The sequence below is a fragment of the Phascolarctos cinereus genome, unplaced genomic scaffold, assembly GCF_003287225.1.
Source record: "Phascolarctos cinereus isolate Bilbo 61053 unplaced genomic scaffold, phaCin_HiC Scaffold_4;HRSCAF=312, whole genome shotgun sequence".
NCBI lineage: Eukaryota > Metazoa > Chordata > Mammalia > Diprotodontia > Phascolarctidae > Phascolarctos > Phascolarctos cinereus.
In genome coordinates this window covers 444,365,679-444,384,046 of record NW_027555847.1, presented here as the reverse complement: position 1 = coordinate 444,384,046, position 18,368 = coordinate 444,365,679, and the positions used below count along the sequence as shown (strand labels likewise).

Sequence of the window (18,368 nt, the reverse complement as noted above, 5' to 3'; positions counted from 1 at the left end):
TAGTTCTCGAGTCATGGAGAAAAAGGACAAAGTATAACAATAAATCTTAAAAAATGAGATATGAGTGCTCTGAAAACGCAGTTGAGCTATACCAACAGTTGTTATAAAGCCACTAAAAACCCTTGATGCATTTAATTCCCCTTCAGTCAAGATCTCAAGCTGCAATTCTTAATTCCAAGGTGGGGATAAGCATAGGAAGAGCTGGCAAGCATTTAATAAATATTTAGTGATCTTTTAATAATTTTAATCCGTTTTATTTAAATTGTGGATTAATACTTTATTAGGCCAATGAATTCTGACCAGACTATCAGAGGCAGATAGTATTTGCTTTTGAAGCTCTTTGTAATGTGTACTTAGCTTTCATTACACTATCCATTCTATCAGGAACATCTCCATTTGTATCATTACCGTAAAGATCAGCAATTGAGGTCTCTGACGGGTGATTTGTGAACTCCAGTCCCTTCATTCCTTCATCCTCATACCTATGGTCATTCCATTGATTCCCGCAACCCCACCCCAAGCTATATGAGATGGCCCAAGTGTACTTTTAACAATGTATAAAAGAGTTGTGCGTTCAGCCCAGGATCCTGCCCCTGATCAAGCAGCGAATAGAAAATCTCCAAGCTGTCAACTATTGGCTGATTGTATATTCTATCTGGTTATCAATTGAAAACAAAGTAAACTGATACGAAATTCGGATCCTAAAGCGCTGCAGGCAGTCAGCTACGCAGCCTGGTGGTGGGATCCTGCTCTTACCTAGCCTTCCAGCTGAACTGTTTTAGTACCTGAGCTCCAAGCCGTAGCTTTCCTTCCTCTCTCCAATGCCAAGTACTGCCTATCTTCCTGCATCACACACAATGGGATCACTAGTTGGACTGGAGCTCTTTCCACTTTAAACCACAGCTACCCACCCCAGGAAGAGTTGGGAAGGACTATCTGGAGAATTTAACCCCATACAAATATCAAGACCAACAAAACAACCACCTCCACCCCAACCACTCCCACCTCCATCCTCCAAAGAAACTAAAACAAAAACCTCCACCCTGTCACCAACAACCCGCAAAATAAACCCAGGCATTTAATGCAATGGATTTTCTGCAAGATATTTTATTTTTTCTTGCAAACTGAAAGCATTTCTCCCCACTGTTGTCCCAGGGAGGAAAGCCGTCTGTACTGGTTTCGATCAATACTTTGGGCCCCCCCGGCTGATCACACAACGCCCAAAGCATCTCCCTGGACGTGTATCCATCCTTGCGTGCCGGGAGGGGGAAACACAAAGCTGGGGACTAGTGAGAAAGACAAATCAGGATCCACTCCGGTAAGGAAGCTTCCTCAGCAGGAAGGGGAAATGGGGAGGTAGACCGGGCGGGTCGGGGTAAGGCCGGGGGGCAGAAGAGTAGGAAATCAATGATACAGTTAAAACTCAAACTTAAGGAAGGGAGGGGGAGAAGGTGGGAACTTCTCTCCCCAACCCTCCGGAATAAAAATAAATAAATAAATGAAAACACCACCACCAAGTTTGAGGTGAGCAGCAAGTTGTGGCACCTCCTCGCTCCCTCTTTATCCACCCCTCCATCACACACACACACACACACACACACACACACACACACACACAGATGCGCACACATACAGAGCGGTGGTAGCATCAGCAGATGCTGTGTGTGTCTCCTCTCCTGGCTTGGCTCAGCCCCGCTCTGCTCCCTCTCTCCTCTCTCCTCTCTCCTCTCTCTTCTCTCGTTTCTCTCTCTCTCCCTTCTCCCTCTCCCCGGCGCCCTGTCTTGTGCGTGTGCGTGTGTGTGCGTGTGTGTGTGTGTGTGTGTGTCTGTGTGTGTGTGTGTGCTCGGCTTCAGCGTGAGGGGCACCTGCTTGTCTGGGCTGCACAGCAGAGGCTGCCGCGGCTGTGGCTCGTGCGAGCTGCCCCCTCTGCTGCTGCTGCTGCTGTTGCTGCCGCTGCCGCCGCCGCTCCCGGGGCTCCCGGCGCCAGCCTCCTCTCCGCTGCCGCCGCTGCCGCTGCCGTGCGAGTGAGTTGGGATCGGTGGGGCTTCCCCCCTTCTCTGCCTTGCTCCTTCCCCGCCTGCCTGCGAGTCAGCCTGGCTCCGAGTCACGTGTCAGTGCCTGAGGCAGAGACTGAGAGGAAAAAAAAGCGCTTCATTCCTTCTTCCACCGCCATACTGTATTTTATACTAAATCTCATTTTTATTCCAACATTTTACTCCCGCTCGGTGAGTACCTTCTCAGTGGCATTCTTGTCCTCTCTTTTTTTTTTTTGTCCTTTTTTTTTTTGGTTTTGTTTTTTTGGTTTTTTCTTCTTCTTTTTTTTTCCACCTCTGATTATTGTTTAAATTGGGAAACCTGGAGGAGCATGGTTTTGAGCCTTTTCCTAAATACAAGTTTTTATAGCATGCGATGGTATTGTAGACAAGGCGCTGTGTCTGGGAGTCAGTGGCCACTGTGCCGCTGGGAGAGACTCCCAAGTCCAGCAAAATATGCAACTGGTTTTATGGAAAAACGATGTGAAGTGTAATGCCTATTTTTTCCATGTTAAAAAAGCATGTTTCTAACTCTTTTTGCAGACTATTTTTTCCGATGTTATTTTTGTATAGGTGGGATTTGCGAATGCATTTTACGGCAGTGTTTACAAGTTTGTGGTCTTGCAATACTGGTGCAAGCCACTGAGCACAAGACGTTAATTTTATTTTTGTTTCCTTTTTGAAGATGACAACAAACCGTTTTTTCCCCCTTCCGTTTTTGATGTCCTTTTATAATGTGAAACTTTTCTTGCAGCCGGTTACTGGGATCATTTTTTAAGCAAAATACTTTTTCCCCCCTTTAAATTCACCATGACTTTTGCACATTTCACTTTTTTATTAAAAAAAAACCGAGATAATTTTATGATAGATATCCCTATATCTATTTAATCCCTCCTTCCTCTCCCCCCCCCCCCCCCCATAAATTTTCAAATGATGGCAGTGGAAGGTTTTTCTGGAAAAAAAAAAGAAGTGCGGTTTGGTTTCCTTGTCAACGGAAGATGAAGTGAACAACTGAGCATCTCCCAGTGCAGGTACTTCATCTCCTTGTAGGCGTTTCCACTGTTTGTAATGACAATACTAGTCAAGGGAAAGAAATGTGTGTGTGTATGTGTATGTGTGTTTCCACGCACATGTAAGTAGAGACTAAGCAAGCTTTCGAGAAAGCCCTTGTCTGCAAGCCAGTGGAGGCAAAACTAAATTCTACTGCCTCCGGATCGTGTCGGATGTGCGCAAAATACAATTCCTTCCCCTCCTTCCATTGAGCCCAGGTCGTCTAGACTGCGTGTGGTTTATGTGCTACTGTAGAGGGCTGGTTGGAAAAAGAGGATTGCCAAGCTGGCGATGTAAGTTCTGTTTAGGGACACTTTTAGAGCAAAAAAGAATTCGGGCTGTGGATAAGAAATCAGACGTAGGGCTGCGCAGGGATGGCCCATTTGGGGAATACTGGAAATGGAGAGAAAGAGGCAGCAGCAGTCTTTCAGAGAGGGGCTGGCTTTTTGCCACACGGGGACCTGAAGCTTGAGACATTTTCTAGAACCTTAAGGATGCTCCCCTCGCCCCAACCCCCATAACTCCTGCTTCTCCTTTTTTACAATGGGTGAAAAACGAAGAAGGTCTTCCTCATCGTGCTTTGGCCTCTCCTAAAGCTTTGTTTCATATTTTTTTTTGTGCTTGTGTTTTGTTTTGATGATTATTAATGCTACTGTCTGCCAGGGGATAGGGAAGAAGTTACTTTCCATGACGGTCACCTAGAGTTCAATATTGAGGAATAATCTGTTACTTTGCATTGATGATACTTAACTGCTGAACAGTTCCAAGATAGTCCTTCATTTAAAGAGGCAGTATTTAGATCCCCCCCACAGCAGGAGAATGTGGTGTAAAAAGCTTTCTGCTAAGAGTTTGTTTAGAGGGTAATACATTTCAGGATTTTATAAAAGTTGAAGTCTTGAGTGTTGGATATATTCTATGAGGTTTATGCTTTCTTATGACGGTATTGCTCAACTTCTCCTATATAACATAATGCCACTTTTCAGAGATTTATCAGTTAGTCATAAAAGCCTTCTCTGCACTCAAAACTTAGAATCTCTGCTAGGGAGCTCTTTATCTTAAAGGAATTGAGGGGAGGAAGAGATTTTCTATATTTTAAAAACCGAGGGGATAATTTTATAGGAATTCAGCTGCCTGATGCATTTTTTTCTGTGTATAGGTGAACATTAATTTTTTTTCCCTTACCTAGAAAGTTCTGATACAGATTCTGCAGTTTGGAATCATGCTTCTGGTTAAATTGAAGGTGATACACATACAGTCAGTAGAATTCCAGATGTTTATTCCTCAGGTTAGATTTTCTTCTGGGATACCTATACTGTAGAGTAACTTGACATTCAGCTGTGCTTTCAGAAGACAAAGCTTAATGATTTATGTAAAGCAATGATGTTATATTTCGTTTGTAATCTGTTTGTGGAATTTTTAAATCCTGTACATACTTTTTAATAATTTTAATAGTAAAGACTTTGTAGATGGTTTGTGGAATTTTTAAATCCTGTACATACTTTTTAATAATTTTAATAGTAAAGACTTTGTAGATGCAACTGCCCCATTATTTTCCACAGATATTTAAAACATATTTTAAAATATTCTGAAAGCTATAAGTTCAAATACACTTAGATGTCAAAGATTTTAGAAAAAAAGTCAAGCATTTTGAAAATTTAGCCTAGTTCTCATTTAAAATTAGTCCCTTTGCATTTACATAAGGAAGATATTTTATGACTTGGATTGCCATATTTTAATATACTGAGGTACATAAGCATAAAAGAGCTCAGAATAAACATTATCAATTCAACTTTAAAGTTTTCATCTTCTGTATATACACATATATGTATATGTGTATATATGTATAACAGAGAGAATTTGTTATTAAAATGCAATGTTTTGTAATGTCCAAATAATTGAAGATATAAAAAAACTACAATAGATCAGTCACTCAACTGTTTTTATTACTTATATGTTTCCTGAGATAATGCTTTTTAATTTACATTTTATTATTATATTTTGAATCAAGGTAGATAATGTGGTTATATGTAATGACACATATTTGTAGTATGAGTGGACTTCTAGTCATCTCATTCTTGTTCTGAATGCTGAAAGTTATCAAAACTGAGTATCCACCAAGAGCAATAGTTTATTCCAAGGTAGCAATAAAACACTAGCAATTCTAATGTTTCCAAGTGAGACTGTAACTATGAAGAAGCAAATAGAAATTATTTTATTCTATTAATGTATTTCCAAAGTGGGTGGCTGTGTTTATGGCTGTAATATGTATCATCATGAGATTTCAATCATGTTATATTTATCATGGTTTCATTGTATATGCATCCATGTACTATTCATACCTATCTCACTCATTACAACATTTTTAATTCTAAATATTTCTTTTTATAGATTGGAATTTTAAAAAATTCTTTTCAATTTAGTAAAGTAGGCAGTATTGATATTTTCATCTATTTTATAAGTTTTCTGGTCTTTTGATCTTGTAAACTGAAACCCTTGAATTAGCACCACCTACTGGTTACTAGTAGAAGCATTTATCCATTTAGCAAAATTATGCCATTTTGATCAAATCACTAGATTCTTATGTATTTTCTTATAAGGGAAATAGTTATTTTAACATAATTAATTAAAATGGCCATTACTGAGGCCAGTGACCATCTTGATAAATATTAGTGTTGTCTTTTGATATTTTTCACTGTATCTCAATGATAGCAAAAAGCTGAGGACAGCTTCAAAACCCTTTACTCTTTTTCAGTGTTCTGTAATCACAAATATGAAGATCTTTGAAATACATAAGAAAAGTAATTGAATTTTTAAAATTCTATTCTAGTTTTTGGGGAGTCATGTAGACAAATATTCCCAGTAAGAGGAAAGATACGCTAAACTATTCTCTACTTTTCTTAAAGTGTTTTATGAATTAAGCATCCCCCTCCCATTACTGGAGAGAATATAAAACATTTTTGAATATGTTCTATTTTATTTTCACATCAGAGTCAGAAGTGCCTTATTTAGAAATATTGCTTTTTTATTTATCACCTGTTCACAGTTTAAAAGTTGCTGTTCAGACTGTACCACCTAGTATCTTCACTAAGGAAAAAAATAAACTTTAATAAGGAGATGTACACACTTAAACATACACATATGTCTGGTAATTTTATGTATTTGGAACTTTAGGGAATATCTTGCCCTTTAAGAAAGCTAAGTCATTTCAGAAGACTAGTAGTAGAGCTACTGCATTAAGATAATTAAATCCTTCAATTAAAATAGTTTTAAATGAGGTAAGTGGAAAATGCACCCTTCTTAAAATAGGTTCATTTCCTAAGAATTCTAAATCCTATGGACTAGAATTAAAGTTACTGTAAATCCCAAAATTAAAAATTTTACTATTGATTTAATATTATTTCAGTAATAGTTTATTAAGCTAAATTAGTAATTTACTAATGCATCTATAATCAATGTTCCAAGAGTTTATGATGAAATCAAGCACCATCAATCCCAAAGTCCATTCTCTTGAAAACTGTCAACTTGAAAGATTACAAAAAAGCATGGGGGGGGGGGAACTGATAAATAGAAGTATGTATAGAAAGATTTTTACATATGTAATGATAGCCATCTCTAGGGTGGGGAGGGGGGAGAAAAAAGGATAAAAAAGAAAGTTAGATAATAACTTCATTATATATTTAAAAGAACTAGCAAGTTGTACAAAATAGATTTAAAGTTTCACATCAAATCTTTTTTTATTCTTGAATGTTTTATTTCATAAATAAAATTTAAAAAAAAGAAAGACTGCAGAAAAGGATGGTCATACTTTGTTTATTGTTTAGTGACTATGAAAGTACCTAATTAGGTAGTATATCAAATAAACTTGCATACTAACCATTGTATAGAAACCATCACATCAGAATTAGGAGGGAAAAGAAGTTTGTATTTATAGTTGTTTCTATAATAAAATAATATTGAAAGTAGTTTTAGATTATTTGGAATTCATTTTTTCTTTACTTTTTCATTCTTGAAACCTTTTATTAAATCTGGAAATTCTTAGCAGCAAAAATGCAATTGTATCTTTACTTCTTAAATTTATGCCATTACTTCTTTGACACTTTTTAAAAAATACTTTCAGTATTGCAGCATTAAAATATTTAATTATTTTGCCTTAATTTGTTGAGTTTTTCGTGTAATAATATAGTATGGCTTTTATTTTTAATTTTTAAATTTTCATTTAAAATTTTTTTGGTGGGGGGCATATTTAATTTGGGGTCATTTCTTTCAAAAATGCACAAATTTGAATTTTGGTTCACTCCTTATTCCAGAAATCTTTTCAAAATCAGATTCTTTGATTCATTTAATCACTATTTAGCAATTATAAAAGGCAAAATTGCATTTTAAATTAGTTGTCAAGTTTGAAATCAGATGTACAATTAATTTGTCATGCTAAAATTTGCCCCTGTAAAATAAAAGAAAATCCATTAATAAGATAGTTGTAACTATCCTAAAGTTAGCATCATATTATTTTAAATAATTCTTAAAAGATTTTTCTAAGAAATGTCTTTGAGGAAAAAAAATATATAGAACTGTAAGAAACAAATAATAAAATTGATCTATACATATATATTATCTATCTGTGACTTCAGTTGGTTTTCATTTGTATCCTCACAAAAGCTTTTGTGTTTTGGTAGTACTTTTACTTTAGACTTTAGAAATAATAATGATAAGAACAACAATAATACATCTTCTAAATATTTGTAGTGGCTAACATTGTATTTAACTTTAAGGTTTATCAAGTACCTTACACTGCATTATCAGGGCTATTCTTCTCCTTGTTTTGCAAATGAAGAAATTGAGCACAGTTGGTCATAGAACTTGTGCCAGACTTACCCTCATCCCAGAAGCTGGACAGTTATCATTCTCCATTGAGGGATAATATAGAGGGATAGATAGACAGACAGACAGATAGATAGATGATAGATTGTATATATGTCTATATCTAAACATGCATGCATGCATACATATGTAAACACATGTACATCTCTGTCTATCTATCTACCTACTTGACTCTTCTGAGGGGAAAAGGAAAAGCAGGTGGTGATGCTCATCTCAAAGTATTCTTGTACACTTGGTCCATTCTCTAAGTATTACTATGAAACTCAAGTTCAATAATGGTTGTCTTGACCAGCATCACATCGTAAGTGTGAGGTGTGATAAATATTTTCCTAACTCTAGGAAAATGAAATTTTTGGCAAAACTGTAGTAATTTAAGGTAAAACCAAAGGTTTGGTCTTTGTTAATTTGATTTATTATCATATGGAATTTTGAAGGCCACATATTGTGATTTTAAATTCTGCCATCTCTGGGCAGGTAGGGAATTGTCTTAAAGGCATCATTTCTACTATTAAGAGATATAGATAACTTGTCATTCAGCAAAGTGATTCATCAATTGATTTCTGGGGCATTTCAACATAGGGAAAGGATTGTGCCATAGTCAGTATTCAGAATAGATGCTTATCCTGCATGGACACGTAGGAGTTACATGAATAAGGAAGAGAGATTTATGCATTTGTCTTGGTTGGTAACTTAAACATTTATAGAATGCAACATGTTGAAAGTTAAATTTACTTCATAATTACATGCATTGTGTATCTTGAATATGTTATTTTTTCTAAATTTTATCAATAACAATAATTTGAGATTTGGGGAAACTATATGTTTTAATGAATGTATAGTAAACAATAAAAAGCAAGAAATTTTGGAGTCAATTTCAACTTTGGTACTGAAGTTGAAAATTTTTAAAAAACCTGGTTCTTATTGAAAAGAAATTCCATTTGGCAAAGATTGAAGAAATAATAAGATGGTGGCAATAGTTAATATTCAAAATGCCCCTTGTGTTTACATGTTTACATGTTCCATGCATTAACTATTTTATACACACACACACACAGATGTATGTATGTATGTATGTATAATGTAGGGAGTCCATCTTCCACATAGGTACTTTCATAATACCTATATGGGTACTGTAAAAGTACCCATATGGAAGATGCACTCCCTTTTGTTTGTACTTAGTACATAATTTAAAATAGCTATTTTTGTAGATATACTTTTGTGTTGATGATGGTTTAAAAAAAAAGTAAAACATGATCCTAATTTGTGAGCAATTGAAACATAACATGAACATGACTAAACCTCTTACAGAGAAGTAAGGAACTACAGAGCATCTCAGTTCCCTTTGGTCATATCAGGTGTTATTGGCAGGAGTCTGATAGTTTTCTCAGGTCTAAAGATCTTCTGTAAAGGCACAGATCTCTGGACTGTAATGATTGAAGCCATGGGATAGGTATCTAGTTTCCATTTTGCCCCTAACCAATTTTGTAAATGAGGCAAGTCACTTAATTTCTCTGAGACTTATTTTCTTTTATTGTTGAAGGTGTTTAACTACACGAACTCTAAGTTTCTATACTCCTCTAAAATTATGAATTGAAGGGCAGTGAGGTAGCACCATGGATAGAGCACTGGCCCTGGAGTCAGGGTGACTTGAGTTCAAATCTGACCCCAGATCCTTATTAGCCATGTGACCTTTGGCAAGTTAATTAACTCCAGTTGCCTCAACAACAACAACAACAACAAAGGAAAAACAAATAAAATTATAAATATAATTCCATAGTGGAACTAATTGGAGTCTAGAAATACATCAATCAGCCAGTGTTTACCAGATACCTAGCACTTTGCTAGGCCTTGTGGATAATATAAATGAAGTGCTTGCCTTTTAGGAGTTGGGACTCTGCCTTCTGCATCAGGAAAAATTAAGATACAACTCTTTCACTGCATAAGGTATCTATAAATGTAGGTGTTGCTCCTGTCTGCCAGTATTCACATTGCTTCAGAGCTTAATGTGTACTTGAAGTGTGAAGTTATTCAAGCTCATTTTCAATAGTTTGTCCTTTGACAGAATCACACATTATTAACTTTGTTAACTTCTTAAGGATGCTGCTTTATGGAATTACAAAATAGTATCCATGTAAGTGGGAAAAGTGGAAATATTTAATTTAGAAAAGGCTTTAAAGAGGAGAATGTCTAAAGAACATTTTGCTCAACTTTAGTCATGGTGGTATCAGTTGCAAATAATTGGTACAATGATGATCTTAGCATTATTTTTGTCATAATGATGATTATTTTCTCTATTAAATAAACTCCCTTGTGGGTTTGTAGAAGATATGAAGTTGTTCTATGATCCTAAATATTTCTGTTAATTTTTCCAAATGATTATAGATTAAAGCATAATATAAATTTATGTATTCCTATGTGCAAAATGGAAAACATGTAGCAGATGGGATAAATAATTGATTATTGGACTTGTGTTTTCCAGAAAAGTTTGATTAAATATGTTTGGAAATTTTTGTCTTTACACTTAAAAACCTTTCCTATTTTATGTTTATGTACACATTATATTGGTCTGAACTTGAGATTTGATTAGTGTAGGAAATTCCTAGTGAGAGCTTACTCCAGGGATGCATATCAGTCACTGACTGTAACTTACAGTTTTAAAGATTTACAAGGTGGCAGGGAGTGGCACTTAGAGGTTAGATGACTTCCCCATAGTCACAACAGGAATATGTGTCCGAGACAGGGCTCAAATCCATTTATTCTTGCATTAGGTCCAGTCAGCTAGCCATTATGCTATGAAGTCTTCAATTAATTATGTCCAATTACAGCATGAGAATGCAAGGAAATATTATTAGAAACATTTCAATAGCATAGAACTGAACCTGGAGTTGGAAATCCAGATGTGGTTGAGAATACAGAAAACTAGCTCATACTATACAAACCACAATGGGATACAATTACTGATGCACTGAAAAACGGTCAGCATTGGTGATTGCCCAGTGTAGATTAGTTTTTTCTGGGGCATTAAGTGGTTTAGCTCCTTGAATGATATACTGCCACTTCCAGTAATGGTCCTGTATAACCATGTCTATTGTGACATGTGTGAATTGGATGTGTTGTTTGAGCTCAAGCATAGTGAAATGAGACATGTGTTGATTTTTTTTTCCTTTGTGGCATTTTAATGTGTATTCGTTAAGTACACTGAATATATAGACTCATTCCATAGAGAATTACAGAGTCCTGTGGCTATTCAAATGCAACATTTTACCCTGTGTATATATTTGGCATGTTTTTTCTTTGGCAGAATTTTAAAGTTATAATTTTAAAGTAAAATTTATGTGGTAGAGTGTATGGTTTTGCCAGTGAGGAAAAATAGAACAGAATAATGGAAATCAGTGCAGAGCAATATAAGTCAATTCTAGAATCAAGATGTATAACTCATTTTCAGAAGAAAGATATTATATATGTATGCATATATACATTATACATGCACACATATAAACATATATATGTGTGTGTGTGTGTGTGTGTGTGTGTGTATACACACTGTATATTTTTGTAGATGGATTGAACAAAAGATGAGGAATTTAAAGAGTGAAGGTGGGGATAGTTAATTATTTATTTTTTAAAATTATTTGTGCAACCATAGAGTATGGAAATGAATTCAACAACAAGTACTTAAACTGGCTCTCACATTTATTGTCATTGTAACAGCTGTCATTGTATTCTTCAGTGCTAATGGTGACTTCAATTAGAGGAATCTTGGAAACAGTATCCTGAATTCCACTTTAGGAGAGGGTTCCAATTTTCCTTCTCTCATTCATTTGTTAATTACTTATAATAATTACTCATAAAGGAAATTGAGCTAGGTTGTTGAAATAGTGTCTTGGAAAGAGACAAAATTTAGATAAGACAAGACTTCCACCACAGAGGCTATGTTCTTCTAAGGGGACAAAGCAGCAACATAAAATAGGTTAATACCTTCCAGGTACACTAGAGAGATAAGAAACAAAGTGGTATGAATTCTCCTTAAGTTTAATTCATATGGAGACTGGTAAAATTCTACAAAATCATTACATTTTACATCATTGAAGGATTCTGTAGAAGTAAATGTTACAAATATGCAACATCTTTACACACCTCTATACATTTTATTCTTTTATGTATAGTATATTGTATGCCTGTAGAATGTCTTTCAGGAATTATAAATAAATTTCCATTGTTACTGGCTTTTTATATCCCATCCCTTCGTTGCTTATTGCCTCTCTAGGGATGAACATATTTGACTGATGAAAGTGATGATTTCTTCTTTAAAGTTATTTTCATCCTCAGCATAACTATTCGTACAATTGGAATGGTGAGATTTGGAAGAACAAGATATGGCATGAGTAATCTCGCCAACTTTATTTTCTAAAGACTTAATGATATTACAGCACTTAGAAAAACATTATATAAGCATTTTTTACCTTGCTTTCCCATTCTTCCTCTCCACCCCTATTGCACAATTAGAGCATTTATAACAAGCAACCTGTCTTCTGAAACAAAGAAATAAAACCCTGAATGACAGTATGTCTTAGTTGGAAGCTTCAGTTTCTGCTATGAGGGATCATTGTGAGAACAAATTGATATTACTTATGCAGTAGAGATCATAGAAAGCCAAATATCCGTTGAATAACTATACAAGTTAATTCACTCAGTTACACAGTCCTACAGTAGTCTCTGTATTTTGTACATTCTAGGTATATTCTTCCAGCTGGGAGCCAGTAGTTCTATCTACTTTAAAATATTTGATTAATTGCAGAAAACTGAAATAAGTCCTTGGAGAAGATACTGTAATACCAGAGTTGTTCAGAATCTGCCCTGAGTGGTTAGCCCCAGTTACTGAAGAAATATTTTGCTAAATTAACTCTACTATAATGGTTCCCTGAGGATGCACATTGTGAATTACTTCATCACTAAAAAGAAAAATTATTTATTATGCCCAAATTACAGACTGATAAACTTTTTGGACATCCCTTCAAAACTATGCCAATATGCTCAAAAAAATTTCAGGAAAGGACTTTATAAAATACCACCACATTTAAGGAGCATGTAGGCATAATTTTTCCATTACTGATTACTATTATGCTTTTTTAAAATTTATTTTTATTTTTCAATATTCACTTCCACAAGATTTTGAGTTCCAAATTTTCTCCCCATCTCATCCCTCCTCCCACTCCAAGATGGCATTCATTCTGTATACCCCTTCCCCTAATCTGCCCTCCCTTCTATCTCACCCACCCCTTATCTCCTTCCCCTTCTATTTTCCTGTAGCGCACGGTAGAAGTCTATACGCCATTTCCTGTATTTCTTATTTCCCAGTTGCATGTGAAAACAATTTTTTAACATGTGCTTTTAAAACTTTGGGATCCAAATTTCTCCCTTTCTCCCTCCTCACCCACCGTCATTGAAAAGGCAAGCAACTGGACATAGGTTATACATGTGTAGTCATGCAAAACACTTCCATAGTAATCATGTTGTGAAAAACTAAGTATATTTCCCTTCATCCTATACCCCACCCCTTTTATTCTATTCTCTCTTTTGACCCTGTCCCTCCTCAGAAGTGTTTGCTTCTGATTATCCCCTCTCCCAATCAGCCCTCCCCTCTATCAACCACCTGCTCTCTTGTCCCCTTCCCTCCCACCATTTTCCTGTAGGGTAAGATAGATTTCCATACCCAATTGAGTATGTTATTCCTTCCTTAAGCCAAATCCTATGAGAATTCATTCATTCCCTCTCACCTTCCCTTGTTCCCCCTCCACGGTAAAAGCCTTTTCTTGTCTGTTTCATATGAGATAATTTACCCCATTCTACCTCTCCCTTTCTCCTTCTCCCAGTATAATCCTCTCTCATCCCTTAATTTTGTTCTCCAGATATCACCCCTTCATCTTCAACTAACCCTGTACCATTTATCTATCTATCCATCTATCTATCTATACATACAATTTTTTCCCTCCAACTACCCTAATACTGATAAAGGCTCATGAGTTACAAATATCTTTCCATGTAGGAATATAAAAAAGTTCAACCTTAATAAATCCCATATGATTTCTCTTTCCTGTTTACCTCTTCATGCTTCTCTTGAGTATTGTATTTGAAAGTCGAATTTTCTATTCAGTTCTGGTCTTTTTGTCAAGAATGCTTAAAAATCCCCTATTTCACTGACTTTTTCCCCTGAAGGCTTATACTCAGTTTTGCTGGGTAGGTGATTCTTGGTTGTAATCCTATCTCCTTTGCCTTCTGGAATATTATATTCTAAGTCCTGCTGTCCCTTAATATAGAAGCTGCTAAATCTTGTGTTATCTTAATTGTGTTTCCACAATACTTGAATTGTTTCTTTCTGGCTGCTTGCAATATTTTCTCCTTGACCTGGGAACTCTGGAATTTGGCTGCAATATTCCTGGGAGTTTTCCTTTGCGGATCTCTTTCAGGAGGTGATAGGTGGATTCTTTCAATTTCCATTTTGCCCTCTGGTTCTAAAACATCAGAGCAGTTTTCCTTGATAATTTCTTGAAAGATGATGTCTAGGATCTTTTTTTTTGATCATGGCTTTCAGATAGTCCAATAATTTTTAAATTCTCTCTCCTGGATCTATTTTCCAGGTCAGTTGTTTTTCCAATGAGATATTTCACGTTATCTTCTATTTTTTTCATTCTTTGGGATTTGATTTACAGTGCCTTGATTTCTTTTAAAGTCACTAGCTTCCAATTGCTCCATTCTAATTTTTAAGGAAGTATTTTCTTCAGTAATCTTTTGGACTTCCTTTTCCATTTGGTCAATTTTGCTTTTTAGGGCATTCTTCTCCTCATTGGCTTTTTGGACCTCTTTTGCCATTTGGGTTAGGCTATTTTTTAAGGTGTTATTTTCTTCAGTTTTTTTTTTTGGATCTCCTTTAGCAAGCTGTTGACTTGTTTTTCATGATTTTCTTACATCACTCTGAGTTTTTCCTCTACTTCTCTTACTTGCTTCTGAAAATCCTTTTTGAGCTCTTCTATGTCCTGGGACTGATTTGTATTTTTCTTGGAGGCTTTGCATGTAGGAGCTTTGACTTTGTTGTCTTCTTGTTGTATGTTTTAATCCTCTTTGTCACCAAAGTAAGATTCTGTGGTCTGACTCTTTTTGTGCTGCTTGCTCATGATCTCAGCCAATTACTTGAGTTATAAACTGTTTGTTAAGGTAGGAGTCTGCTTCCAGTGTGGAGAATTTACTGTCCCAAGCTTCAGGGGTTTTGTGCAGCTGTTTTCAAAGATACTTCTAGGGGCCTGTAAATTTTCAGTTCTTCCCAGGTGCTATGATCAAGGGCAAGGTGTTTACTCTTTTCTTGGCCTGTGTTCTGGTCTATGAGTGACCACAAGCACTCTTTTCTACCTTGGAACTGTGAGGAGGATTTTATCTGAACCACCACTACAAGCTCCACCACTCTAGTACTCTTCCTCGCCCTAGGATCGCCACCCAGAACTGTAACACGGATCCAAGTGCAGGCAAAGCAAGAGAATCCTGCACCAGGAGAGAGATCCCTGCAATACCCCTCTGATCATCCATTCGATTCCCCCTCAGTCTGTGTGCTGGAAACTGTGGAAGCAGCCACCATCCCAGGCTGAGCTAGGGACCTCGCACTTCTCTCACAAACCCCAGACACAGACTTTTCTCACTGACCTTCTAAGTTGTCTTTGGCATTGGTGGGTTGACAAGTCTGGAAACCACCACAGTTGCCTGTGATTCAGTCCTCTGAGACCTGCTCCAAGTTTGCTAAGACCTGCGCACCCTAGCCAAACTGCACTCCTCTACCTGCACGGCGCGATAGACCTTTCCAGTCAACCATCCAGGCTGTCTTGGGCTGTAAATTTGTTTCGTTCAGTCTTTTTGTGGGTTTTGCTGCTTTAGAATTTGTTTATTGTCATTTTTTATAGGTATTTGGAGGGGTTTTGGAGAGAGCTCAAGCAAGTCACTGCTTTTACTCTGCCATCTTGGCTCCACACCTATGCTTTGTTTATTTATCTTGAGAAAACAGTTAAGAATAACTTAAGCATTTTATATACATTATTATGAATGCAAATATTATCTTTTGATTCAATAGACAGGGACACACTCATATACCTATAATATTGATCTTAGGCTATCAATGCTTTCTTTGGAACATGCACTTATTTGCCTGGAAATTTGTGTGTCTGATTAATAGTGATAAGTATAGGGACTTTTACTATAAGGACTTTTAGTATAGGGAACTGCTGGATAAGGAAACTACCTCTACTAATATAAGTGAGTAACTTCTTTGTAACATTGCCTAGAACCCTCAGAAGTTAAATGCCTTGTGCAGTTTATATGTTTCAAAGGCAGGAATTGAAGTCCTGTCAAATTGGTTCTGTGACTGGTTTTTCATTCACTATGCTACATTACTTCTCCATCTAATTAATAGGAGATTAAAATGAAGATGGAATAGAAGGGAGGAAACAACCCACATGAATGTACCAATGCAGAAACTATAGAGAGTAACAGGTATTACAAAGGAAGAATAGCAGTAAAGAATTTGGTACTTTAAAGGAAGATGGATAATAATAATAATAGCAATAATACTACTTGTGTTATTTGAAATGCATGTTTCATATACACAGATACATAGTAAGAAAATGAACTAGAGGTCTTAATTTACGAAGATTAATTTAACCTCATACTAAGATTTGGTGGGAAGTGACTGTCAGAAAAGTATATTTTATTCAAAAGAGATGATGGTATTGTATAGCTAGAGAAATGTGTACACATGAATGATGGAAATGATTTGAGCATGGCTCAATGGAATGAAAAAGTAAAGGGATATCATAGAAGGAATATACCATGAACCAACTAAGCAGAAGAGGAAAATGGATGAGTTCCAGGAGCTTGTATTAAAGGGAACAGTAGTATAGTAGTAATGTGGAATTTCAACTATCCAGACATCTAATTGAACTATTTCTACTAAAAAAAAAAGTAGGCAATACTGTCTTAAGTTGCTTAATGATAAATCGATACTTCAAAAAGTGGAGGAACAACTGAGGGAAACTACTATTTTAGTCTTACATGTGCTAAATAGAAGAACTAGTTGCTGAATAGTGAACACTGGGAGGAAGTGACTTTACTATATTTGATTTCTTAATCAATAAGGAGATGATTAGTGGTGATGATTTGAGGTACACCATAGATTTCTTTTGTAGAATAAGTTCCAGACATAAAGAAAAAGCACGTGGAGAAATATGAAAACTATGATTCTTTGGGAGCAAGTAGCCTCAAAAATTATAGGATGTTCTCAAGAAAGAAGTTCTGATGATAAACACAATACTTTCTGATGAGGAAGAAAAAGTGTAACTGTCTAAAGGGTACTATTGAAACTGAAAAAGGAATTTATTGTTCATCTCAGTTTTTTAAAGACGTAAAGTGAAGATAGATACAAAGTTAGGTAACAGAATGAATGCAAACAAGCTGCCAATTCTTAAAAGAATAATGCCAAGCACACTAAAGCCCAGAGTGAATGTAGGTTAACTATGAATGCTAAAAACAACAAAAAAAGGGTTCTTTAAAAACCTATGCTGGAAACAAGAGAAAGAGCCAAGGAGGAATAGGAACTTCTATTGAACGTGTATGAGATGATTATAATGGATGATGAAAAGGAGGCAAAGTTTCTCTATTTTTATTTTGTGTTGTGTTTACCCAAACAAACGATCTTTAGGTTGCAGGGATGGGGAACCTGTGGCCTTAAGGGCACATGTAGCCCTCTAGGTCCTCAAGTGCTACCCTGTGACTGAAAACAAACTTCACAGAACAAATCCCTTTAATAAAAGGATTTATTCTATAAAACCTGGACTCTGTTAAAAGGCTGCGCCCAAAGACCTAGAATACCACATGGATTTCAGAAGAGAATTTGATATAATCTCTCTTCCTATCCTTGTGGACAAGATAGAGAGGTATAGATTGGATGATACTATAGTTATATGGAATCAGGATTATTCAAATGAGCAGATCTTAAATGTTACCATTAATGGGTCAGTGACATCTGGTAGAGTCCTTCTGGCCCCTTGTTCTCAGTCCTATGCTATTCAATGTTGTGTGTGTGTGTGTGTGTGTGTGTGTGTGTGTAATCAGTAAATTGAATAAAGGCACTGATGACATGCTTATCCAATTTGCAGATAAGATGAACTTGGGAATAATAACTAACTGGTTGGGTGACAACATTGACATACCAAAAAGATTTTTATGTATTAATACCACGTGTCAAATCTAAAAGCTGAAATTGATAGGGATGACTGCACAATTTAAGAAAAAAAAAAGCTGTCCCAAATTTTAACTAGCAGCCTATCAAGGTAGTGAGTTCCCCTACCTTTGGAGCTCTTAAAGGTGTTA

At 36.1% G+C, this 18,368-nt stretch overlaps 1 protein-coding gene across 9 annotated transcripts in view; it reads left to right on the top strand.

The window, feature by feature from the left end:
* Positions 1–1,924: 1,924 nt before the first annotated feature.
* Positions 1,925–18,368, top strand: part of RALYL (RALY RNA binding protein like) — a 786,001-nt gene continuing 769,557 nt past the window's right edge. For 2 of the 9 annotated variants that reach the window (XM_078153345.1, XM_020995764.2), the window contains exons 1-2: positions 1,929–2,225; positions 2,974–3,064. The gene's annotated coding sequence lies outside the window, so the exon portion shown is untranslated. Of the gene's footprint in view, positions 2,226–2,262; positions 3,065–18,368 lie in introns of those variants that run through there. The other 7 variants (XM_078153348.1, XM_078153344.1, XM_078153349.1 and 4 more) reach the window with 6 other exon arrangements.